Consider the following 25,033-nt stretch of genomic DNA (forward strand, 5'->3'; position numbering starts at 1 on the left):
CCTTATTAGAAATATAGAGAGCAGGGCCTGTGACAGGTGTTTTGACCACTTGGTGATTTTCTTTACAGGTCTAGATTGGATTATATAGAGCAGTGATGGCGAACCTTTTAGAGACCGAGTGCCCAAACTGCAACCCAAAACCCACTTATTTATCGCCAAGTGGCAACACGGCAATTTAACCTGAATACTGAGGCTTTAGTTTAGAAAAAAACAACTCATACATTAACATCTTTTGTCTTAAAAGAAAAATACAATAACAGCGCTTTATATGCTTTGCACGCTCCTTTGCACACTTTTACCACATACATTTGGAAAAGCAAACCTTTTTTTTGGGGGGGGGGAGGGATAAAAACCAATACTAAACAGACTTTGGGCCAAGGAAGCATCTTTAAAAGTCTCAGCAAACCCTTTTGCACACTTATACCACATGCCTTTGAAAAGCAAACCTTTTCTTGTGGTGGGGGGGAGATAAAAACCAACACTAAACTGATATAAAAACCAACATTACACAGTTTTTGGGCCAAGGAGGCGTCCTTATGGGTCAGAGCAAACCCCTTTGCACACTCCTATCACATGCATTTCAAAAACCAAACTTGGGGTGTGTATGGGAGATTAAAATCACCACGTCTAAAAAAGGTGTGGGGAAGGCACTAGGCTCAGTGGGCTGGTTAACAGTGCCATTTATTCATGGAAGGTTTTGCATTGGATTTGTCACTCTATAGATGCACATTTTCCCCATCTGAATTCTCAAAACTCTGCATGGCGGCTTATTGCTGAGTTTTGAGAATATGGATGGGGGAAAAGTGCATCTAAAGAGTGGCAAATCCAGTGCAAAACCTTCCATGAATAAATGGCAGAGTCATTAGGCAAGAATGCAAACAGGAGCAAGAATGCAAACAGGAGCAGCGTGCGCCCCAAGAGCAACCCAGGGATTTGAGATTGCCTTTTTGCCTCTCTCCTTTCTCCTGCTGCAGCCTGTTCAGCGGGCCCTTTATGAGTGGGAAGGACAGACAGACAGGAACCTCTCTCTCCTGCTGAAGCATGGACACACCTGCGCTCTCCCCGCGTTTGCTGCCCAAGCAGGGGAGAAGAGAGCCAGAAGGGGTGGGGTGGGAGGAGAGCTGCTTGTTCGGCGGGCCCGTTAAGAGTGGGAAGGGCAGACAGACAGGAGCCTCTCTCCTTTCTCCTACTGCAGCCGGGACAAGTCGCCTGCGCTCTCCCCACATTTGCAGAGCAGAACTCTGTGCTGGGGTGACGGCGCGCGTGCCCACAGAGAGGGCACCGAGTGCCCGATCTGGCACTCATGCCATAGGTTCGCCACCACGGATATAGAGTGTTGATATTAAACGTTCTTTCCCATAGTTAACTGACCATAGGAAAATTATACATGTTGATAATTACTACACAACTGGATGACGGAATTTCAAAGCTGGTTGGTAATGACGCCAGAAGCCTTCCTGTGGATTTACTCTTAACAGTAGAGTATGTAAAAGAATGTCACTAGAAAACTGAGACAAGTGGTGACCATCTGGAAGGAAAGAAAAGCCACTAGAGGAAGAGCATTCAGCCTATCCAGGTGAAAGATACAATGACAGAGAAAAAGAAACAAGGATAATGTTGGCTGTTTTGATTGCCTTCCTGGTGTGTCTCCTGATTCTACACTTTCTGAAACAACTCTGGTCACACAAGTCCTACTCTCCTGGACCTCTTGAGCTACCCATCATTGGAAGTTTTTGGCGATTAATCTACAAGTTTTCTAAAGATGTCCTCATCGAGGTATGTCATTCCATATAATTAATTCATGTGGTGAAATAACTGAACATATTTTCCATCATTTTCTTAACTAGGTTTACAGATGGTTCTTGTAGGTTATCCGGGCTGTGTGACCGTGGTCTTGGTATTTTCTTTCCTGACGTTTCGCCAGCAGCTGTGGCAGGCATCTTAGGAGGAGTAACACTGAAGGACAGTGTCTCTCAGTGTCAAGCGTGTAGGAAGAGTAATATATAGTCAGAAAGGGGTTGGGTTTCAGCTGAATCATTGCCCTGCAAAAAGTATCAAAGGTAATGTGCTATTAATTGTCCTGTAAGTATCAAGATAATGTGCTATTGAGGTGTGGTAAGTATATGATACTTACAGGACAATGATTAGCACAATACCTTTGATACATCGCTTCTGCTTCCTTCTCCTTCCCACTTCCGCACTCCACTGCTGCGCTTGTATGTGAACATTGTTGTTTATTAGTGTAAGGAAGAAGCCATTGAGCAACCCGGACTTGAGAGTTTCACCCCCCAGGGAATCACAGCTGAGATCGTTTTGAGAACACATGGAACTAATGAGGAGGTAGTAAGCCAAGGTCTGCGGTTAAATGAAAAAGGGAGTTTGCTCCAGGAGGCTGCCCCAGGCCGCTCCCGGCGGGAGGAAGCGGCGGCGAGGCCCAGGGGGACCCGGAGCAGCCTTCCTGCAGCTGCAGGAGGCTGCCCAAGGCCCCTCCCGCCCGGAAAAAATGGCGGGGGGGGGCGGGAAGGGCCGGGGCAGCCTTCCAGGAGGCTTCCCATGGCCCCTCCCGCCCGAAAAAAATGGCGGCGGGGGCGGGGGGGCCTTGGGCAGCCATCCTGCGGCTGCAGGAGGCTTCCCAAGGCCCCTCCCGCCCGAAAAAAATGGCGGGGGGGGGGCGGGAAGGGCCGGGGCAGCCTTCCTGCGGCTGCAGGATGGCTGCCCAAGGCCCCTCCCGCCCGAAAAAAATGGCGGCGGGGGCAGGGGGGCCTTGGGCAGCCATCCTGCGGCTGCAGGAGGCTTCCCATGGCCCCTCCCACCCGGGAAAAATGGTGGCGAGGCCCGGGGGGGCCGGGGCAGCATTCCTGCGGCTGCAGGAGGCTGCCCAAAGCCCCTCCCGCCCGAAAAAAATGGCGGTGGGGGCGGGGGGGCCTTGGGCAGCCATCCTGCAGCTGCAGGAGGCTGCCCAAGGCCCCTCCCGCCCGGGAAAAATGGCGGGGGGGCGGGGGGGCCTTGGGCAGCCATCCTGCGGCTGCAGGAGGCTGCCCCAGGCCGCTCCCGCCCGGGAAAAATGGTGGGGGGGGCGGGAAGGGCCAGGGCAGCCATCCTGCGGCTGCAGGAGGCTGCCCAAGGCCCCTCCTGCCCGGGAAAAATGGCGGCGGGGGCGGGGGGGGCCTTGGGCAGCCATCCTGCGGCTGCAGGAGGCTGCCCCAGGCCGCTCCCAGCGGCAGGAAGAGGCACGGGCCCGGCAGCGGCGGCGGTAAGTTTCCCTCCTCCCTCCTCCCTCCCTCCCCCCGTATTGACCCGCGTATAAGCCGAGGCCGGCTTTTTCAGCCCATTTTTGGGGCTGAAAAACTCGGCTTATACGCGAGTATATACGGTAGCAAGGTAGATCAGGATAGAGAACCCTTGTTTGTCCTTTCCTATCCAATGTGTATTTCAACAATAAATGTACTTTAGTTTGATTAGAGCAAACGACTGCTCCTTTTTATTTTCACACACGCACACACGTGTAGCTTCCGTTGCTGCTAAGCTTAAGGCACTCTGCTAAATACCGGAATATCCCCACGATAGATATTCCAACAGGCGTAGCATCGGGGCAGGATCCATGGCATCGGCTGACTCTCCTGCCGACTGATGAGCAACCTCCTAATCCCAGCTTGCCTGCTGGGAAGTAGCATGGGGTGTCAGTATCTGAGACTCTACCCGAGCTTGAGCCACTTGGGGATTCCCCTGCCCTTTGGAAGGAGGCTGCCTTCAAAAGCATTTAATTTTTAAAAAATACAATTTAAATTTAAAAATCTGATTTTGTATTTATTTTTTAAAGTCGTTGATTTAAATCCATTGTGATTACACCCAAAGATCCTTGGGAAAAGAAGAGGATAGAATGTGCTAAATAAATACATCATTCTTTGGAATGCAAATTTGTTTTGGACTTGACTCAGACAGCTGGGAGGGTTGCCAGGTAAGAGAAGCTTATAAAGGGATGCTGAGAAATTAGAGTGCCACCTCCAGAGAAGAGGTGGTGAAAGGAAGGAATCTGAGAGAAAGGAAAAGGGCAGAGAAGAGGGTGGCATATGGCAGGGAGATGAAAAGGTAAATAAAAGTGAACATCTTACAGTCAAATAAACTAGTTGGTGCTGGGTTTGACCTTTAAAGCCTTACATCACTGGTTCCCAACCAGGGGTCCGTGGACCCCCAGGGGTCCGCGAGAACTAAATTAAGGTCCGCGAAACAAAGTTATAAACCCATAATAAATTAATATTTTCAATTAAAAGTTCTCTATTATAAAAATATATATTCAAATATTATTCTAAGTTTAATGTTTAACTAACAGTTATGATTAAAGTTTATTTTCAAATTCTCAGAATTTTTATTTTGAACCTTGGGGTCCCTGCACCGAACAAAAAAGTCCTAGTGGTCCCTGGTCAAAAAAAGGTTGGGAACCACTGCCTTACATGGTATGGGACCTTTGTATTTGTGGGATCGTCTCTCCTGGTATGCCCCTCAGAGAGCTTTGTGTTCAGCAACTAATAATCACCTGGTGGCCCCTAGCCCAAAGGGTGTCTGGCTGTCCTAGACCAGAGCCAGGGTTTTTCCAGCTAGGCTTGCCAATTGCCTTTTGGGGGTGGGCAAAAGCCCACCAATCCACCAGGCTGCCCGCTGACCAGCTGAGGGTTGATGGGCAAAAGAGAGCCAGGTAGAGGGGGAGTCGCACGATGCGCCACGTCGCTTCCTGGTTTAGAATCATAGAATCAGAGAGTTGGAAGGGACCACTAGGGCCATCTAGTCCAACCCCCTGCACAATGTAGGAATTTCACAACTACCTCCCCCCCACACACCCAGTGACCCCTACTCCATGCCGAGAAGATGGCCGGAAGCGACGCGGACACTCTAGCTATCTTTGCTGAAACTCGATTTAAACCGTAAACCTAAAAGTGACACAGGCGCGTCGTGTGGGGCGTGCGTGTTGCGTCCCCAGCCACGGCCCCGCAAAGCTCCCGCCAGTGGAGCCAAGGGAGCTGGCAACCCTATTTTCAGCCTTGGCTCTGGCCTGGTGGAACAGTGACCTGCAGGATCTTAAACAATTCTGCAGAGAGTTATTCCACCAGGCCTATGGTTGAGGACAGCTATGGCTTCCAGCTGAGCTGTCCTCCCTACCCTCTCCCCCACTGTATTTTATACTATGGTAACTATATGGGGTCCCTGGCTGCTGGTAAGCTACAGCGTTGTTGCTTTGGTTGTTGTTGTTTATGAGTGCCATCACCTATTTTACAGTGGGTAGCCGTGTTAGTCTGTCTGCAGTAGTAGAAAAGAGCAAGAGTCCAGTAGCACCTTAAAGACTGACAAAAATATTTTCTGGCAGGATATGAGCTTTCGTGAGCCACAGCTCACTTCTTCAGAAAGCTCATACCCTGCCAGAAAATATTTTTGTTAGTCTTTCAGGTGCTACTGGACTCTTGCTCTTTTCTACTATCACCTATTTTAATTACGCTGATGTTTTGAGATTGTATTTTATGGTTTTACTATGAGGTTTTTATTGCATTTTATTGATTTTATTGTTGGAATGTGTGTTGTGAGCCCGGCTTTGGCCAGGGAATGAGAGCGGGGTGCAAAACTAATGAATATATTAAAAAAATAAAATTAATTTAACTTAAAAAATTATTACATTAAAAAAAAACACCAAATATATACAAGGATCTAAAATGCAAATTGCTCTATTCAAAGCTGTTATCGACATCAAATTATGCAAGCACAAACTTAACGTGTATCTTCGGGACCGCCTCTCCTGGTATACTCCCCGAAGGATACTAAGATGGGCTAATGAGAATTTGCTGGTGGTCCCTGGCCCTAAGAGTGTGCGGCTGTCTTCGTGGAATGCTCTGCCAAGGAACATCAGGACCCTGTGGGGCCTAAGGGAGTTCTGCAGGGCCTGTAAGACATAGCTTTCCCACCCGGCTTACAATTGAGGGCAGCTGCAAATACCATCTGCACTGACCTCCCCACCCCTCCCTCCTTCAGGCAATTGATCTGGTTGATAGAGGGGCAGCCTCCTGTGTGGGTTCTTATGGCAGAATGGGATTCATATGCCATCTATGGTTATTGTTTTAAGGTATGATTTTATTGATGGTTTCAGTTTATTAGTGTATGTTGTGAATTTTAGGTGGTGTTATCCGCCCTGAGCCAGCTTGCCAGGGAGGGTGGACTATAAATATGAAAAATGAATAAATAAATAAATAAATAAATAAATAAATAAACAAATAAACTTCTCATTCTGGACAGAAAAACATTCCATTTTTCAAACTTTCTGGACATTTGGTCTCATAATAGACAGGTTAGTTTTCACAGTCGCGTGCGCTAATTTCTCCAACTCCTCCTCCTCCTCCTTCGGGATTATATTCCTCTTCCGTTCCTGAAGACGTAAGCTGTGACTCACAAAAGTTCATACCCTGCCAGAAATTTTTCTTAGTCTTTAAGGTGCTTCAGGACTCTTGCTCTTTTCTACTGCTATAGACAGACTAACACAGCTACCAATTGTGATCTATTTCCAATTTTGGGCAAGTAGTAATCTTGCTAGGAGGGAAGGCAGCATGGTACAGCCCGATCTCGTCAGATCGCAGAAGCTAAACAGGGTCAGCCCTGGTTAGTATTTGGATGGGAGACCACCAAGGAAGTCCAGGGTTGCTGTGCAGAGGAAGGCACTGGCAAACCACCTCTGTTAGTCTTTTGCCATGAAAACCCCAAAAGGGGTCGTCATAAGTCTGCTGTGACTTGACGGCACTTTATACACATACACACACACAGTAATCTTGCTGATGTTACAGCATTGAGCACTAATTCATGGACTTCTTTAGGAAAGAAGAGATAAGAAAAAGTGCACATGTTACAGCTGAATTAATGTAATGTCTATTGTCTCTTTTGATACAAATGACAGCTGGCAAAACAACATGGAAATATTTACATGCTGTGGCTGGGACCTATGCCTGCAGTTGTACTGTCTGGATATGAAGCAGTGAAAGAAGGGCTGATAAATCATTCAGAAGGGTTCGCTAATCGGCCGCTGACCCCTTACATGAAAGCCATAGGAAAAGATTGGGGTAAGATGTTTGGAAGAGTAAAAATTTAGAAAAAAAATTAGTATCTTTCCTTCAGGTTCATGGTGCAAGAGAGAACAAAGGAAGCATCTGAACGTTGCAGTCACTTTTGGATCCCTCTGTGTGGTGAAAACGGGAAACCAAAATTGCTCAGCATTTACTAGCTTTGTCATTTGGCACATATCTGGTTGTCACTGTTTTTTACATAAACTTGACAAAGAGGACATGAAGCTGCCGTAGTCTGAAGGGGACCTAGCAGGAGTTTGAAAGGAAGTGAGGGATGTCCACGGGCTCCCAGGGCTGGTTATTCTTTCTCACTTTCCCCCCCCCCTTTGTTTCTGTGTTGCCTGCCGGGGGTGGGGGGTTCTATCTGCTACGCTGCTTCTGTCAGTTTCAAATCTGTTTTGCAATACGTTCAATTGGGCTTGCAAAACTGCTGTTCCCCCCCCCCCCCCCGAGTTTCAATTGCAGAGTTTTTCTGGTTTGATTTTGGTTCTGTCTGGCTTGGCATATTGGCTTGTGGTAATATTCGAATTACTGGGTTCTGCAAAGGTTCCTGTAGTGGCCTTCTCAGTGGTTCATTTGGTTTGCCAATGCTCTCCTTTCTTATATTTTTTTGATTTCTTCACGCTGAACTGTCATTCCAGACGTCACTGCAAAGCCGGCGCATACCTGCTTCTCATTTCTTAAGAGCCCCTTTATTGCGACCTTTTGTATTTGCTCCGCCCCCGCCTCGAAGCAGTCACTGAAAGGAAGCATGAAGGTTCACAGCCGCGGCTTAGCTATGCAAACGACCATTGCTAATGGCTATGCAAACGAAGGGGCAGGCAAGTGAGGGTTGGAATTTGTTTGACTTTCTCCTCTAGGACCGTGAAAAGTAATTTTAAAGGTGGGATTCAAAACCGGAGCTTTGAGCGAGCATCAAAATCGACCCTGCATAAATGGCCTCAGAGTGAGCTGATCTGGCCATGCTGATTCATGCTTTTGTAACCTCGCTGCTGGATTACTGTAATGCGGGCTTTCATAGGCTGCCACTTAAGACAACCCAGGAAATGGAGCTGGTTCAGAATGAGACATCCTGATTATTATTGTTGTGCCTAGAAAACAAACACACACACACTGGCACCATTAGGCAAAACACCGCCGACACGTACATCCCTGCTAGCACCCCCCCCCCCTTTGAGTCAAGGCATATGATAGCATATGGGCCTGCCCAAACCTCCCGGACTAGACCTGGCAACCCGCTATGCAGGCACTCGACTACTGTCCTGGCCGCGCGCCCGCCCCAAACACTACGGGACGGTCGCTGCGCGCTCCGTTGTAACGGACTTGGCCGCTCCTGCGAGCGCCGTGCAGATAGCAGCTAGGAAGCAGATGCAAGGGCAGCCTCCGGTGAACCTGAGAGAAGCCATGTTCTGTACAGCCTCTGTTCCAGCCGCAGCCATGTCATGAACAGCAGACAGTCACATAGTCAGTACCAAACACACACACCCTTTGCAACATCCACAGCTTAATGGGCCGTCAACAGCGATCCTGATATCAAGATGAGTCGTTCTTCAACCTATGCAGCAGCGATCCCAGGACGTTTGCACAGATCGCACCCATTGTTCCAGTATGTTAATCTTGTCAGCAGAGAATTTCCAGATCCTCCCGGGTTGCAAAAGCCATTGGAATCAGAATAGATTTCCAAATTCTCACTACCCCACCAAATTCTAACTAGCCACAGCTTAATCTTTTTTCACCTTTTTGTCACCTGGGAACCTAGGAGGGGTGAAACCCCTCTCCCCTCCCCCAGAGAAACAGTATATCTGGGATGCCCCCAGCCCATTAAAGCTCTCTCTAACACCTTAGGTCTTTCCTGGCACCTTTGCCGTTACACTGTTGCTTTGGTTTTGCGCAGCCTAACAACGCTCCCTCCCGCCTTGCTGGTCAAGTCTACGGGAACCCCTGCCCCCATCTCGGCTTTTCTTTTCAATCTGTCTTAGTCTACATGAATTTGGACAACACCGCATCTGGAGGGTAAATATATCCTAATCATCAATCTCCTGCCACGTTGGCAACTGTACCTGTACTCCACTCTTTTTGAATTTCCTAGATTCTCTGTATGATTGTATGCATCATTGATTGAATGAAAAAGACATAAATACTATTTAATTTGGAATCCATTGTCTGTCTTTATTCAAGGTCTCATTAAACGGATTCTGATATAGTTGAGTGCGACCCCGCTTTATAAATACATAGTTACCGATTGCTCGGCTAACACATAGATACCCCCTGGCCCAGCATACAAAGGGCTGTCTCTTCTGAATAGAACCACGGCAGGCTACTAAGATAAGCTTGCGCAGAACGCTAGGCGCTGTGCTGACTGCATAATCACTGATTTCTTTAATGTAACTTTTAAGAGAATGTATCCGCCTTCTTTTGTGTGAAGTATAAAAAGTTCTTCCCCTTCTTTGTTTGGAGTGGCAGCTTCCCACTCTGTTTATCGGGGCTGTCACCCGGTTCTATAGCTTGGCCCAATAAAAGAACTGTTCTTTTTAACCCAACCGCCTCCCTATTGTCTTCATTGGACTTGACGGATAATTGGGTCACAACATTATCAGGTTTGCTGATGGATGCATAGTTCACCTGTTTTAAAGCAGCTGCAGTTGCTGTTCGTTTCTGAGTCAAATTAAAGACTCTATGTATGACCTTTAAAGCCATTCAAGGCCTATGACCAGCATATTTAAAACACCATCTATGTGCCTGTGTGCCAGTGGCAATGCTCAGGATGCCACTTGCCAGATTTTACCCCTTGAGTGCAGCCTGTCTGACAAGCAACCAGTGCTTTCCCCACAATAGCGCTTACCTAACTAATGGGCTTCCTTGGGAGGTGAAGGGGGGTGCTGACCATAGAGATGTTTAGGAGACATTTCAAGACTACTATATTTGGTATTGCTTTTAAGGGGGCATAAGTTACAGAAACTTGTGGGGGGTGTTAGGTGGGATTTCATTGTAGTTTGTACACTTTTAAATTTACATTTGTAAACTTCTGAGATATGGGAAAGAAGGGATAGAAATATTGTAAAAATATAAACAAAGAATGCACAAAAACATTATAACAATCTATAACCATCTATTGCAGCAGCAAAACTCGGCAGGTCCCTCCTCAGCCTCGGACTAGGCATCTCTTTCCTCTCTCTCAGCGTCCTCCCAATCAGCAGCAAATAGGGAGAAATGGGGTTTTTTTGTTTCCACAGTATAAATAATATTCTTGTTTGTACATGCCAGAGGATTTTAAACGTCTCTAATCTAAGAGCCCCGTGGCGCAGGCTGGTAAGCTGCAGTACTGCAGTTCAAGCTCTGCTCACAACCTGAGTTCGATCCCGATGGAAGTTGGTTTCAGGTAGCCAGCTCAAGGTTGACTCAGCCTTCCATCCTTCCGAGGTTGGTAAAATGAGTACCCAGCTTGCTGGGGGTAAAGGGAAGATTACTGGGGGAGGCACTGGCAAACCACCCTGCAAACAAAGTCTGCCTAGTACACGTCGGAATGTGACGACACCCCATGGGTCAGGAATGACCCGGTGCTTGCACAGGGGACCTTTACCTTTCTAATCTTTGGTTGTTTAGCAGCTGGAGAAGGAGGAGTTGTCTCATCTGGGCCTCTCCTGCGTTTTCCCACAGGCATTACGCAGGCAGCGAGAGTGGGGAAATAAATCAAAGTCCTTCTCAAAGAAAAGGTCCTGTAGTTGAGTAATTCCAATCATAAAATTCTTCTGCGTATATCACTAGGAACTAATTAGTCCTACGCCTCAATAAAACCGGGGAGGTGTATACAACAAAAGGTGTCTGATTAAAATACAAGTTGGTGTAGAAAACTAAAGTAAAAGCACCGTGCAAGTTGCATGCAGCTGCACACAGCTTAGTAGCTGATTAAACTGCTATTTTAAACATTAAAACATATGTTTTTAAAAAACTCCCAGGAGCAGAAACACACACTGTTACTCACTCACTGCCGGAACTGGAACCAACCATCTATTGCAATGATCTCTGAAATGCCAGCTTGCTTTTTTTTAAGTGTCAAGCCCTTGTCATTATGGATTGTACAGAAAAGGGCTAGAAACTCCTAAATTAAGAAATTTGGCAATTCAAGAAGTTAGGAGATCATGGCAATAGGTTTTCTTAGCATTACTGCACATTGGCACAATAGCGATGGCTGATATTTGGGAAAGCCTGAGAAAGCAAACGGGTGCCTGATGAAGAAATAGCGACTGCAGAAGGCCAAGGCAGGGGGGGGGGGGGAAACTGGGAAAACTGCTGTGTGGATGTTTCATTTCCACTCTGCATTAAGCTACCCGGCAATAGCTCTCCATGTGGATGCATTCACTCACAGACAGTCAAATCAATCACAAATCATTATCCACCCATCATAAATAAATGCAGTATTTTTGGGGGGGGGGGGAACCTTCAGTCTGGTATTCATCAAAGTAGCCCTTAGTGACACTGAGGGCTGCTGATGTCTTTGGATTGGCAAAACATAGACACTTCTGTGTACTCAGTAGTTAAACCCTAAATCACACAGAAACCATATTATCCAATAAATCACAATTATATTCCAATAATTAAATCTACAACCTAGTAGTAGGTATAACCAACACAGTCAGGTAACATATAGAAATATACAAAAAAGATGGTTACACATCAAAATCCACAAAAGTGTGAATACAGGTAAGTATGCAAATATCTATTTCTAATATATATGACTAATATTCTGCAAATATTATTAGACATATATATTAGAAACAGATTCACACTTTTGTGGATTTTGATGTGTAACCATCTTTTTTGTATATTTCTATATGTTACCTGACTGTGTTGGTTATACCTACTACTAGGTTGTAGATTTAATTATTGGAATATAATTGTGATTTATTGGATAATATGATGTCTTTGGATTGGCAGCATTTTGGCACACATGCAGTTTGGAGAAAGTCCAATGCAAACCTGTTCAGCATACGTTCAAGTCTTTTGTTGCTGAATCCAACAAACCCGGTGGTGGATCACATCTGCTCAGCACAATTGAATAAGTTGTGTTCAGTTTCCAAGCATCCCTAATTAAAATAGCTTAAAAAATGGGAATGGTCAAGATTTTTAAAGAAGGGGTAGCTTTTCAGAATATGTGTGTGTGAGTTAAGTGACGTCAAGTCGCTTCTGACTCATGGTGACCCTATGAATCAATGTCCTCCAAAATGTCCTATCTTTGACAGCCTTGCTCAGGTCTTGCAAATTTCAGAACATATGCATATGTAATCAATCAGTTTGTTGTTTTGTAGTCTGGCAACCTAAAAAATATTTTTTTTTAACAGTACTAATTTCTCATTGATTTGTCATGGCTTTAGGTATTATATTTTCAAATGGCCACACCTGGAAGCAGCAGAGGAAATTTGGGATCGTTACCATGAGGAAGCTGGGACTGGGGAAGAAAGGCATGGAGCACCAAATAGAAGAAGAGGCCCATCAGCTCGTTGAGGCTTTTGCACACGCAAAAGGTACATGATGATTAGGAATTGAGGGGACCCATGGTTGATGTAGTCTACCTGGTTTTTTTATTACTCACTGGAAGTTTGGGTTAATTTACCTGTACACCGGACCACAAATAACCAGTAGTTTAGAAGTTACCATATTCATTGCAAGCTGGAATCTACTAGAGTCATATGGAGTCTTAATCTAGAATAACAGAATCATAGAGTTGGAAGAGACCACCAGGGTCATCTAGTCCAACCCCCTGCACAATGCAGGAAACTCACAACTACCTCCCCAGTGACCCCCACACCATGTCCAGAAGATTGCCAAGATGCCCTCCCTCTCTTCATCTGCTTAAGGTCATAGAATCAGCATTGCTGACAGATGGCTATCCAACCTCTTCTTAAAAACCTCCAGGAAAGGAGCGCTCACCACCTCCGAGGAAGCCTGTTCCAGGCTTCTGTCAAGCAGTTAAATTTTAAAGATATATTACAGGTTTTAATGAGATTTTATTTATCATTCTGGTGTATTGCATTTTATTTAGTCTGAGTTGACTATGTTGTTTTTGGGTGTAAGCCACCCTGAGCCCAACCTTGGTCGGGAAAAGGAAGGTTAAAAACCAAAGCCTTGTAGAGGTACTAAAACCACAGTATGTATACAGTACAGTTTGGTAACACACATAAAACTACTTTCTGGTCTCATTCGTGTGTGTGTGTGTATCTATCTGTCTGTCTGTCTGTCTGTCTGTCTGTCTGTCTGTCTATCTATCTATCTATCTATCTATCTATCTATCTATCTATCTATCTACCTATCTAGACAGACAGACAGACAGACAGACAGACAGACATCCACTATCAAATCCACTGTGACTATTTAGAGAAGGGGATAAAATGTTTATATTTTGCAACCAACTTTATTTACAGGACAGCCATTTGACCCATCCGTGCCAATCACTACTTCTGTCTCCAATGTGATCTGTGCTCTGGCTTTTGGACACCGGTTTTCTGTCGAAGATAAAAGAATTCCACAAGTTGATGGATGCCGTTGAGTACATAGCAGCATTTCCAAGTAGTATCTGTCATGCTGTAAGTTTATTTTGTTTCTTTTGTTTTCCTATTGGATCAGACAAGTATCTTCTAGAATCCTTTCCTTCCAGCTTCAACATGGACACTTGACTGGGGATGCAGAAGAATTTCAGATATACACTGGCTGACGCAAACTTTATGGTTTGAATGGGTTCTGGCCATTAACGATCATTGTGATTTATTGGATAATATGGTTTCTGTGAGATTTAGGGTTTAACTACTGAGCACACAGAAGTGTCTATGTTTTGGAAAGTGCTGTGCTGTTACTTTTATAGCATGGTTCCAGCATCCAAAATGCTCTCAAATGCTACCTTGCTTTTGTTCTTACAATAAAGTGGGGGTGACCAGGAGAAAAGCAGCAGGGGCTGCTTAACCCTTACCATCCCAGCCAGTTCTGCCATTGGTACTATCCTACACCAACCGAAGGCAAAGATAATTGGTAAAAGACAAGCCATTATGCTGATATAAGATCCCAAACAGTTATTTTATGGCCTGAGCCATTTTATGGTACTGACAGGATTTTACTTTCATCTTTCCTGTAGTGTATGAAATTTTCCCGTGGCTCATGAAACATCTCCCAGGACCTCTGAAGAAGGCCCTTTCATATGCAGAGGTTTTGCGTTCATTTGCAAAGAAGGAGATAGAAAAGCATAAAGATCATCAGGCCATGCATGAGCCACAAGATTTCATTGGTTTTTATCTATTTCAGATCAAGAAAGTAAGTATCCACCTTGTATGTTAAATCAGATACATTCGATAAAAATGAAAGTAAATGCAAACTGTATTCTTTGAAAACTGAAACCTGTATATCTAGATTAGATTACTGCAGTGAGCTTGATGTGGGGCTGCCCCTGAAGACTGTCTGGAAGTTATAGTTGGTACAGAATACTGCAGTCAGAGTGATGACTGGAATGGTTGTAGGGACCATATCACTCTAGTCTTTTTCCATCTACACTGGCTTCCAATTTGCTTCCAGGCACAATTGGTATTATCCTTTAAAGACATGTATGGCCTGGGACCACCATACCTTAAGGATCACCTTGTCCCGTATGAACCTACCCAGTCATTCCAGCCATCCTCTTAGGCTCTGCTTCACTTGCCCTGGCATCTGGATCTAGACAGGTGGTGGACTCGGCGGGCTCAGCAATGGAGGGAGATGAGATTCCCCCCCTGCAAGCTTCACAGGCCCCCACTTGTGTGTGTATATATAATTCCCAACTCTGCCCCCTATCTGTGAATGCATAAATCCACAGCTGGAAGCACACTTACTCCAAACAGATGTTTCTTCAAACTTGGGGTATGCCCTAAGTTTGCAGAAAAATCTGAAAACAAACAAATAAAAATAAACGAGGAGGTTTAAATTCCCCCTAAATAAAGTATTCTCTGCACATGCACCTACCTGTGAATGCACCTACCTTTCACGGCTGCCTCCAACCCCTGCTGGCCCAGCCAGGCACTGACCATCTGGCTTCATCCCCTGCTGTCCCAGCTGTACATGGACCTCCTTCCTCTGATCCTTGCCCACCTGACTGGACCTGGAGTGGCTGACTCCAACCCCCCAGGTTAAGTTGGATACAGGGTGTACAGCCACTGTGCCACTGTGGCGGTAGAACCCTGCAGCTGGTGGCAAGCCCCTTCACGGTGGCAGAGAATTCCCCCTATAAGAATTTCACAGGTCCCCACTTGTGTGTATATGTGTGTTTGTGTTTATATATAGTTCAGATGTTATTTATTCTGAATAATATATTTGATTTGGATTAGTATCTTTGCTCCTTAAAAGAATCATAGAATCATAGAGTTGGAAATGACCACTAGGGTCATCTAGTCCAACTCCCTGCACAATGCAGGAAATTCACAACTATCTCCCACACACACACACACAGTGATCCCTACTCCATGCCCAGAAGATGGCCAAGATGTCCTCCCTCTCATCATCTGCTTAAGGTCATAGAATCAGCATTGCTGACAGATGGCCATCTAGCCTCTGCTTCAAAACCTCTAGGGAAGGAGAGCTTACCCCCTCCTGAGGAAGCCTGTTCCACTGAGGAACTGCTCTAACTGTTAGAAAATTCTTCCTAATGTCTAGACGGAAACTGTTTTGATTTAATTTCAACCCGTTGGCTCTGGTCTCACCTTCTTGAGCAACAGAAAACAACTCGGCACCCTCCTCTATACAACAGCCCTTCAAGTACTTGAAGATGGTTATCACATCCCCTCTCAGTCTTCTCCTCTTCAGGCTAAACATACCCAGCTCCTTCAACCTTTCCTCATAGGACTTGGTCTCCTGACCCCTCACCATCTTTGTTGTCCTCCTCTGGACACTCCAGCTTGTCTTCAGCTCTTAAATTGCAGTGCCCAAAACTGAACACAGTACTCTAGGTGAGGTCTAACCAGAGCAGAGTAAAGTGATACCATCACTTCACAGGGATCTGGATACTATACTTCTGTTGATACAGCCCAAGATTGCATTTGCCTTTTTAGCTTCTGCATCACACTGCTGACTCACGTTTAGTGTTTGGTCTACTAAGACCCCAAGATCCTTTTCGTACACACTACTGCTAAGACAAGTCTCCCCATCCTATAATTATGCATACGATTTTTCCTACCTAAATGCAGAACTTTACATTTATCTTTGTTGAAGTGCATTTTATTGGTTTTAGCCCAATTCTCCAGCCTGTCAAGATGCTGTATCCTGGCTCTGTCTTCTACTGTATTTGCTACCCCTCCCAATTTAGTATCATCTGCAAATTTAATAAGCATCCTCTCTATTCCTTCATCCAAATCATTTATAAAGATGTTGAACAACACAGGGCCCAGGACAGATCCCTGAGGCACTCCACTAGTCACTTCTCTCCAAGTGGATAAGGAACCATTAACAAGCACTCTTTTGGTACAATCTGTCAACCAGTTACAGATCCATCTAACAGTAATAGGATTGAAACCACATTTTCCCAGTTTGTCAACAAGAATATTATGGGGAACCTTATCAAAAGCCTTACTGAAATCTAGATAAACTATGTCTACATTATTCCCCTGATCCAGCAAGGTAGTCACTTTCTCAAACAAGGAGATAAGAGTAGTCTGACATGACTTGTTCTTGAGAAACCCGTGCTGGCCCTTAGTAATCAGATCCATCCTTTCTAAATGCTCAAAGGGTATGAGCTTTCGTGAGCCGCAGCTCACTTCTTCAGATAAGAAGTGAGCTGTGGCTCACGAAAGCTCATACCCTATCAGAAAATATTTTTGTTAGTCTTTAAGGTGCTACTGGACTCTTGCCCTTTTCTACTACTTCAGACAGACTAACACGGCTACCCACTGTGAATTATCTAAATGCTCAAAGACCTTTTTGTTGTTCTAACTGCTCAAAAACGTTTTTTTGTTGTTTATTTTGGGCAACACCTGCCTGAACCTATGGGCTGACCTAATGGCCTTGCTTGGTTTCTCATAGAATATGGCTTTAGGTGTGGTTGCAACAGGTCTGATGCTTCCTCAGCACATTTTGTAGAGCCTTTTTATGTATGGCCGCAGAGTCAAAATGCTTAAAATTTGTTTTAAAAAACCTTATCTCACTTTTTTATTCCCAACAACAGAGTAAGAAGGACCCTAACTCTACTTAAAATGAAAACAATCTGGCTCAGTGTATTTTTGACCTCTTCATCGCAGGAACAGAAACAACATCCTTGGCATTGCGATGGGCACTGCTCCTCATGGCAAATCACCCAGACATTCAAGGTAATAAGGACTTCTGCCTTGATTCAAGGGATTCAACCCTTATACCCCCAGGGTTTTCTTCTTATTTTTAGTAAACAGGTTGTCTTTTCAGTTTTCACAACAGTACAATCTTACATATCTTTAATTTGGAGTAATTTTTGAGTATACCTATAAAGGATAATAATTCATGCCATCGTATTCCCTATTACTATGTATGGGTGTGAAAGCTGGACAGTGAAGAAAGCTGATAGGAAGAAAATAGATTCCTTTCAAATGTGGTGTTGGAGGAGAGTTTTACAGATACCCTGGACTGCCAAAAAAACAAATCAGTGGGTTATAGATCAAATCAAACCTGAACTGACCCTAGAAGCTAAAATGACTAAACTGAGGCTATCGTATTTTGGTCACATCATGAGACGACAAGAGTCAATGGAAAAGACAGTCATGCTAGGAAAAGTTGAGGGCAACAGGAAAAGAGGAAGACCCAACAAGAGATGGATTGACTCAATAAAGGAAGCCACAGCCTTCAATTTGCAAGATCTGAGCAAGGCTGTCAGAGATAGGACATTTTGGAGGACTTTGATTCATGGGTCACCATGAGTTGGTAGCGACTTGACGGCACTTAAGACACACACACACAAAGGATAATGCTGTAAGGTATATGCGACACTAGAAAAAAATCCCCAAAATTCTAATTGCATTTCATGCCGTGCCTAGAATACAGATTCATTTATTTTACTTTTTTCCCAGAGAAAGTCCACAAGGAGATTGAAGATGTTTTGGGTTCCTCTCAATCATTCAACTACCAAGATCGGAAGAAACTGCCCTACACCAACGCTGTAATTCATGAGATCCAGCGTTCCCAATATGTCTTATATTATGGGCTCCCCAGACAATGTACAAAGGACGTAAACATGCTTGGTTTTCTCATTCCAAAGGTATAGGAAATCCTTGTGGTTGCACTCCTGGATCCTAAAAGCAATATGTCTAAGACGTAGCACAAAGGTGACCCCTTTTCCAGAAATGATATCAAATAATACAGGGATTATTGTGTTAACCCCTGATTTAGCTGGCTCCATCTGTGCTGGTCTATTTATGGCCATGCTTCCTGATTTTATTCAGACATTTATCCACTGATTGGATGACGGTCAGTAGCCAAAGTGTTCATGTATTTACTATATCTTTAAAAGCTTTTCTAGTATAAATGCTGTAATAATAAAGCAATGATAGCAGCACTTCCAAAGCTCTCCTCACAGTGAAACCTTCTGATTTCCCACCGAGCCAAAGTGCCTATCAGACTCAAGAAGGAAACTCGGAAGTAAACAGGGTATGATGTGAACAACACATCATTGCATTCCTAAGGAGAGTTACTCCAGTCTAAGCCCATTGAAATGAATGGGCTGTGTACTGTGTACTTTTAGGAATGCACTGTGTACTGTGGCCAACCAATTATTCAGAGTACATAAAATTGCTCTAGTTTCTTTTAAATTCTGTTCATCCCAATGTATATCTCATTTTCATTTTGCAAACATCTTTTTTATCAGGGTGAGTTGGTCAATTCATGGTTACAATCCAGCCTTCGTTAATGAAAGAAGATATGATTCCTGAGTTTCAGGAGGCTGAAGAATGTATATATGGGAAACAGCCAAGGCCAGACTGTGGGTTCCCGAAGGGTTATTTGGCCTGGGCCTGAAGCTCTAATGGGGCCTCAAAATTATTCACATTAAGTACCACTCTGTTGTGGTACTTTATTTCTTTGTCATTTTTCATCATTTCAATTTATTTTTTGGTCACGTTTTATCGTTGTAATGTTTGTTATGGCTTGGGTCATCAAAAGCTAGAAATGTCTGGCTCCTTTCTGGACCTTTGAGGGAGTATGGTACATGAACACATGAAGCTGCCTTATACTGAATCAGACCCTTGGTCCATCAAAGCCAGTATTGTCTACTCAGACTTGCAGCAGCTCTCCAGGGTCTCAGGCAGAGGTCTTTCACATCACTTACTTGCCTTGTCCCTTTAAATGGAGATGCTGGGGATTGAACTTGGGAACTTCTGCATACCAAGCAAAGGCTCTACAAACTGAGCCACAGCCCCTCCCCTAGGGTGGTCAGGTCTCCTGCTATAGGAAACCTCCCCTTGGCAGCCCCCAACAACAGCTGCCACTCAGTAGGTCAGCAGGATAAAAAAAAGGGGGAGGAAATTGCTGTAGCACCCACAGTGTAACATCATTTTTGGATGAACCCAGAAGTGAGGTGAGGTGAGGTGCCAGAAGATTGGAGGCGGGCAAATGTTGTCCCCATCTTCAAGAAGGGGAAAAAGGAGGATCCAGGTAACTACCGACCCATCAGCTTGACTTCTATATCAGGAAAAGTGTTCGAACAAATCATCAAACAGTCCGTCCTTGAGCATTTAGAAAGGATGGATCTGATCACCAAGAGCCAGCATGGGTTTCTCAAGAATAAGTCATGTCAGACTAATCTTATCTCCTTTTTTGAGAAAGTTACTACCTTGCTGGATCAGGAGAATGCTGTACACATAGTTTATCTAGATTTCAGTAAGGCTTTTGATAAGGTTCCACATAATATTCTAGTTGACAAATTGGGAAAATGTGGTTTTGATCCTATTATTGTTAGATGGATCTGCAACTGGTTGACAGATTGTACCCAAAGAGTGCTAGTTAATGGTTCCTCGTCCACTTGGAGAGAAGTGACTAGTGGAGTTCCTCAGGGATCTGTGCTGGGCCCTGTGTTGTTCAACATCCTTATAAATGATTTGGATGAAGGAATAGAGAGGATGCTTATAAAATTTGCAGATGATACTAAATTGGGAGGGGTAGCAAATACGGTAGAAGACAGAGCCAAGATGCAGGATGATCTTGACAGGCTGGAGAAATGGGCTAGAACTAATAAAATGCACTTCAACAAAGACAAATGTAAAGTTCTGCATTTAGGTAGGAAAAATCAAATGCATAATTATAGGATGGGGAGACTTGTTTGAGCAGTAGTGTGTGTGAAAAGAATCTTGGGGTCTTAGTAGACCAAACACTGAACATGAGTCAGCAGTGTGATGCTGTAACTAAAAAGGCAAATGCAGTCTTGGGCTGCATCAACAGAAGTATAGTGTCCAGATCACTCAAAGTGATGGTATCGCTTTACTCTGCTCTGGTTAGACCTCAGCTAGAGTACTGTGTTCAGTTTTGGGCACCACAATTTAAGAAAGATGTAGACAAGCTGGAACGTGTCCAGAGAAGGGCAACAAAGATGGTGAGGGGTCTGGAGACCAAGTCCTATGAGGAAAGGTTGAAGGAGCTGGGTATGTTTAGCCTGAAGAGGAGAAGACTGAGAGGGGATATGATAACCATCTTCAAGTACCTGAAGGGCTGTCGTATAGATGAGGGTGCCGAGTTGTTTTCTGTTGCCCCAGAAGGTTGGACCAAAACCAGCGGGTTGAAATTAAATCAAAAGAGTTTCCATCTAGACATTAGGAAGAATTTTCTAACAGTTAGAGTGGTTCCTCAGTGGAACAGGCTTCTTCGGGAGGTGGTAAGCTCTTCTTCCCTGGAGGTTTTGGAGCAGAGGCTAGATGGCCATTTGTCAGCAATGCTGATTCTGTGACCTTAGGCAGATGATGAGTGGGAGGGCATCTTGGCCATCTTCTGGTCACTAGGGGTGTGGAGTGGGGAGGTAGTTGTGAATTTCCTGCATTGTGCAGGGGGTTGGACTTGATGGCCTGGTGGTCCCTTCCAACTCTATGATTCTATGATGTCACACCACTCTAGGATTCACCAAACTATCTGTGCAAAACCATAGTGTTTCCACTGAATCCTAGACTGCCTTGACCAGTTCCAGGTTCAACCCAAAACTGACATCCTGTCATTGGTGTGATGGAGTCAACAACGCCATTGCCTTCTCAGTTTCCCACCAGATGTCATCCACTGACTGGCAACCCTAGGAAACAGCAAATATTGGCATTGAGACAGTGACTGGAAAAGATCAATATCCTTGTCTCTATGCATCCTTAAACAACAGTTTTATTCTTTCAGGAGACCATTATTTTAGCAGATCTACACTCAGTTCTTCTTGATCCTAAGCAATGGGAGACACCTGAGGCATTCAACCCAAATCATTTTTTGGATAAGGATGGGTGTTTTGTGGAAAGAGAAGCATTTCTTCCATTTGGTGCAGGTAAATGCAAAATGTGGTTGATAGTTGTTCCTAGGGTTCTTTGAAGGACTAAACACAGGAATAGTTGCTCCTTGTACAGAATGTTCTTAGGGATCACTAAATTACCCAACCTTATGCCAAATATGCATTCTTTTAGTATGATTTTGCAGAGGAAACAACTTAAAAGGTGAATTCTATTAAATATAGCTTGTATATAATGAAGAACTTACCCCCTTTTGCATAATATTGTAGAGCTCTTATATTGAGCAAAAACATGAGGATATCAGACCTCTTAGGGTTGCCAAACTCCAGGTGGAGCCTGGAGATCTCCCAGAATTACAACTCCTCTTCAGAGGTCAGAGCTCAATTCCCCTGGAGAAAATGGATGCTTCGGAGGGAGGGCTCTATGGCCATTATACCCCACTGATGTCCCTCACCTCCCCTTCCCCTCCCCACAACAAACACCCTGTGAGGTAGGTGGGGCTGAGAGAGTGTGAATAGCCCAAGGTCACCCAGCTGGCTTCATGTGTAGGAGTGGGGAAACAAATCCAGTTCACCAGATTAGCCTTCGCCGCTCATGTGGAGGAGTGGGGGATCAAACCTGGTTCTCCAGATCAGAGTCCACCGCTCCAAACCACCGCTCTTAACCACTACACCACACTCGCTTCGGAACAGGAGTTCTGAAGTTGTTAGAATGTAGCTGCCCGGCCAATGGGAATCCAGTGCAGTTTCCCACATTGTGGTTTCCATTGACCCATGATTATTCTTGATGGAACTGGTGAAGTGCACCCCTTAACAGTGGCCACATTCAGTGAAAATGGGACAGTCCACCCTACTGAGTAAGCCCTACCCTGCTCCTGTTCTTACACTATATGCCCTGTTAGCCTGATTTTGTGTTCCACGATGAATCCCCTGCTAGGCATAGCCCATGTCATATGTCCTTCCCAAGGTTTAAGGCAAAGCCCACCTCCAACAGAGGACAGTTGACACCATAAGTCTAGATTTTGGAGAATGATGGTGAGATAGTAACTGCTTATATAAAGCACCAAGTCTCAAGTATCCCTTGATTTTGTGGTGAAAGTATGGAAAGATAAATTAAAGTGACTAACATGTTCAGCTTGGGGATAATAATAAGCTATTTTCTGTTTTCCATGAGATCATACAGCTCTTTGACTGATGACCAGCATTCTAGTCAATCTGTGACCGGATCTTCCCAGGACTTCTTACAAGGAAATTGCAATCATGGCTGGCACTATGTCACATTGGGGCCACTTGGCAAGGGGAGAGAGGGTTAATCCTTTCCGTCTGTTCCCACAGAGTTTCACAAACCCACAGAGACACTCAAACATACACCCAAACACGCATATTGTTATTGCTATTGCTGTTAGAATTAAACATAGAATTAAAATCCTCCCCTCTCTTGTTGGCCCAATCTATCTTTTTAAAAATTTCTATGAAGATTTGAGCACAGGTCTGAAAGTATTTTATCGAGTTGGATGCAGAGTCAAGCCAGTGGCTGAGGAATGTCCATTCTGATTGCCAGCCACTCTGCAGCCTCAGGAAGAGACTTTCCCCAGCCTCTTACATGCAGTCTTTTAAATGGAGATGCTCCTTTCACAAAGTCCAAGCTAGATGGTCGCCTAGGTGATGCATTTTAGACAATACAGGGACATATATTACTCACTTGTTGCCCTCCCTTGTTTCCTTTGCAGGGGCTCGTGCCTGTCCAGGAGAGCAGCTGGCGAGGATCGAACTCTTCATGTTCTTCACCACCCTGCTGAGGGCTTTCACCTTCCAGCTGCCAGAAGGAGTGAAAGAACTCAACAAAGAGCCAATAATTGCTATATCACTGAGTCCCCAGCCTTATAAGCTCTGTGCTGTTCCCTGCTGCCATGCATCATAAATTATACAAAGTGGAGTGGCTCATTTGTTACTGTCAACTTCTCCTTCATTCCTTTCATCCTTATCAGGCTCTGACCTGCCCAATACATTCTATCCTTGATTTCTCTATCACAGCTTGAGGGATGTCTCCTCAAAATGGAATTCAGGCACATTTGTGATGTTTCTGGTTGCTAAACTATTACTATTGCCTGATACATAATCTTAAAAGTAGTTCAATGACTTCAAGTAAATGCTCAGTACAGACTTCTAAAAGATAACATGTGCCATTGAGTCACAACCGACTCATGGTGACCCCATGAAGTTCCGCCTCGTGGAGGTGAGCATAGGTAGTCTGTCATTGCCTTCCTCTGCATAGCAGCCCCAGACTTCCTTGGTAGTTTCCCATCAAAGTACTGACTGCTTAGCTTCTGAGCTCTGACAAGATCTAGCTAATCTGGGCATTATACTTTAATTAATAGTACCCACTTCTGTTGAAAAGTAAAACCAAAAATTTCTCATTCTTTTTACATGCTTTTCAAAGGAGAGATGGGTTGCGTAGAGAAAAGGGATCAGTCTCAGAACTGAGTTTAAAAGCATGGCATATATTCACATATAAGTCTTACATCCACTGTGATCTCCAAATTAATCATTAATCATTAATAAGTTCATTACAGGGGAGGCATTTGTACTCTGAATGAGCACTTTGACCAATGATGGTTGTGCATTCACATTAAGTAGCAAACCAAAGCAAGAGTCATTTACACCTCATGTATGAACAGTGCCTTAGAAGTATCAAAAATGGACTGAAAAACAATAGTTCAACTATTTATTACCATAATCCAAAACCTCCGACACCCGAAGACTCAGTTTCTGTCTTGAAGGAAAGGTGAAAAATCATGATGGAAATCTAATTCCGTGTTTTTAATTGCTAACAACTTCCATGATGTGTGATGTTTTTATTATGTTTTATTGCATAAGCTGCCTCAAGCAAGTTTTGCAGAGAGGTGGCATAGAAATTTTTTCCAAATAAGCAAGTAAATCAATCTCATTGGAGTTTACCCTTTTTCTTTTTGGCCAGCAGGGTTCAATGCAGAATATTATGCACATCAATCAGGAACTCCCACTATCATCAACCTGGCTCCAGACATGTAGGAGCTGGGGTTGCCAGTTCCGGGTTGGGAAATCCCTCGATATGTGGGGGTGGAGCCAGGGGAGGGCAATGGGAAGGGCCTCAGAGTGATATAATGCCAATAGAGTCCACCCTTCAAAGCAGCCATTTTTTCTGTGGGGACTGATCTCTGTCATCTTTCTCATGAGAGGCAGTTTATGAGAGGGAGGGCATCTTGGCCATCTTCTGGGCATGGTGTAGGGGTCACTGGGTGTGTGTGGGGGGGTAGTTGTGAAATTCCTGCATTGGGCAGGGGGTTCGACTAGATGACTCTGGTGGTCCCTTCCAACTCTATGATTCTATGATTCATCTGGAGATCAGTTGTAGTTCTGGGAGATCTCCAGCACCCATCTGCGGGTCGGCAACCCTAGTAGGAGCACATTGAGACAAGTCCACTATGATTCAGCCAACAGACACACAAGAGGATTCAGACTT

At 44.6% G+C, this 25,033-nt stretch overlaps 1 pseudogene; it reads left to right on the forward strand.

Annotated features, from left to right (window-relative positions):
* The first annotated feature begins 1,614 nt into the window (after positions 1-1,614).
* LOC130477885 (cytochrome P450 2J2-like) lies at positions 1,615-23,452 on the forward strand (annotated as a pseudogene).
* The last annotated feature ends 1,581 nt before the right edge of the window (positions 23,453-25,033 follow it).

Source organism: Euleptes europaea, chromosome 5, assembly GCF_029931775.1.
Source record: "Euleptes europaea isolate rEulEur1 chromosome 5, rEulEur1.hap1, whole genome shotgun sequence".
NCBI classification, from domain to species: domain Eukaryota; kingdom Metazoa; phylum Chordata; class Lepidosauria; order Squamata; family Sphaerodactylidae; genus Euleptes; species Euleptes europaea.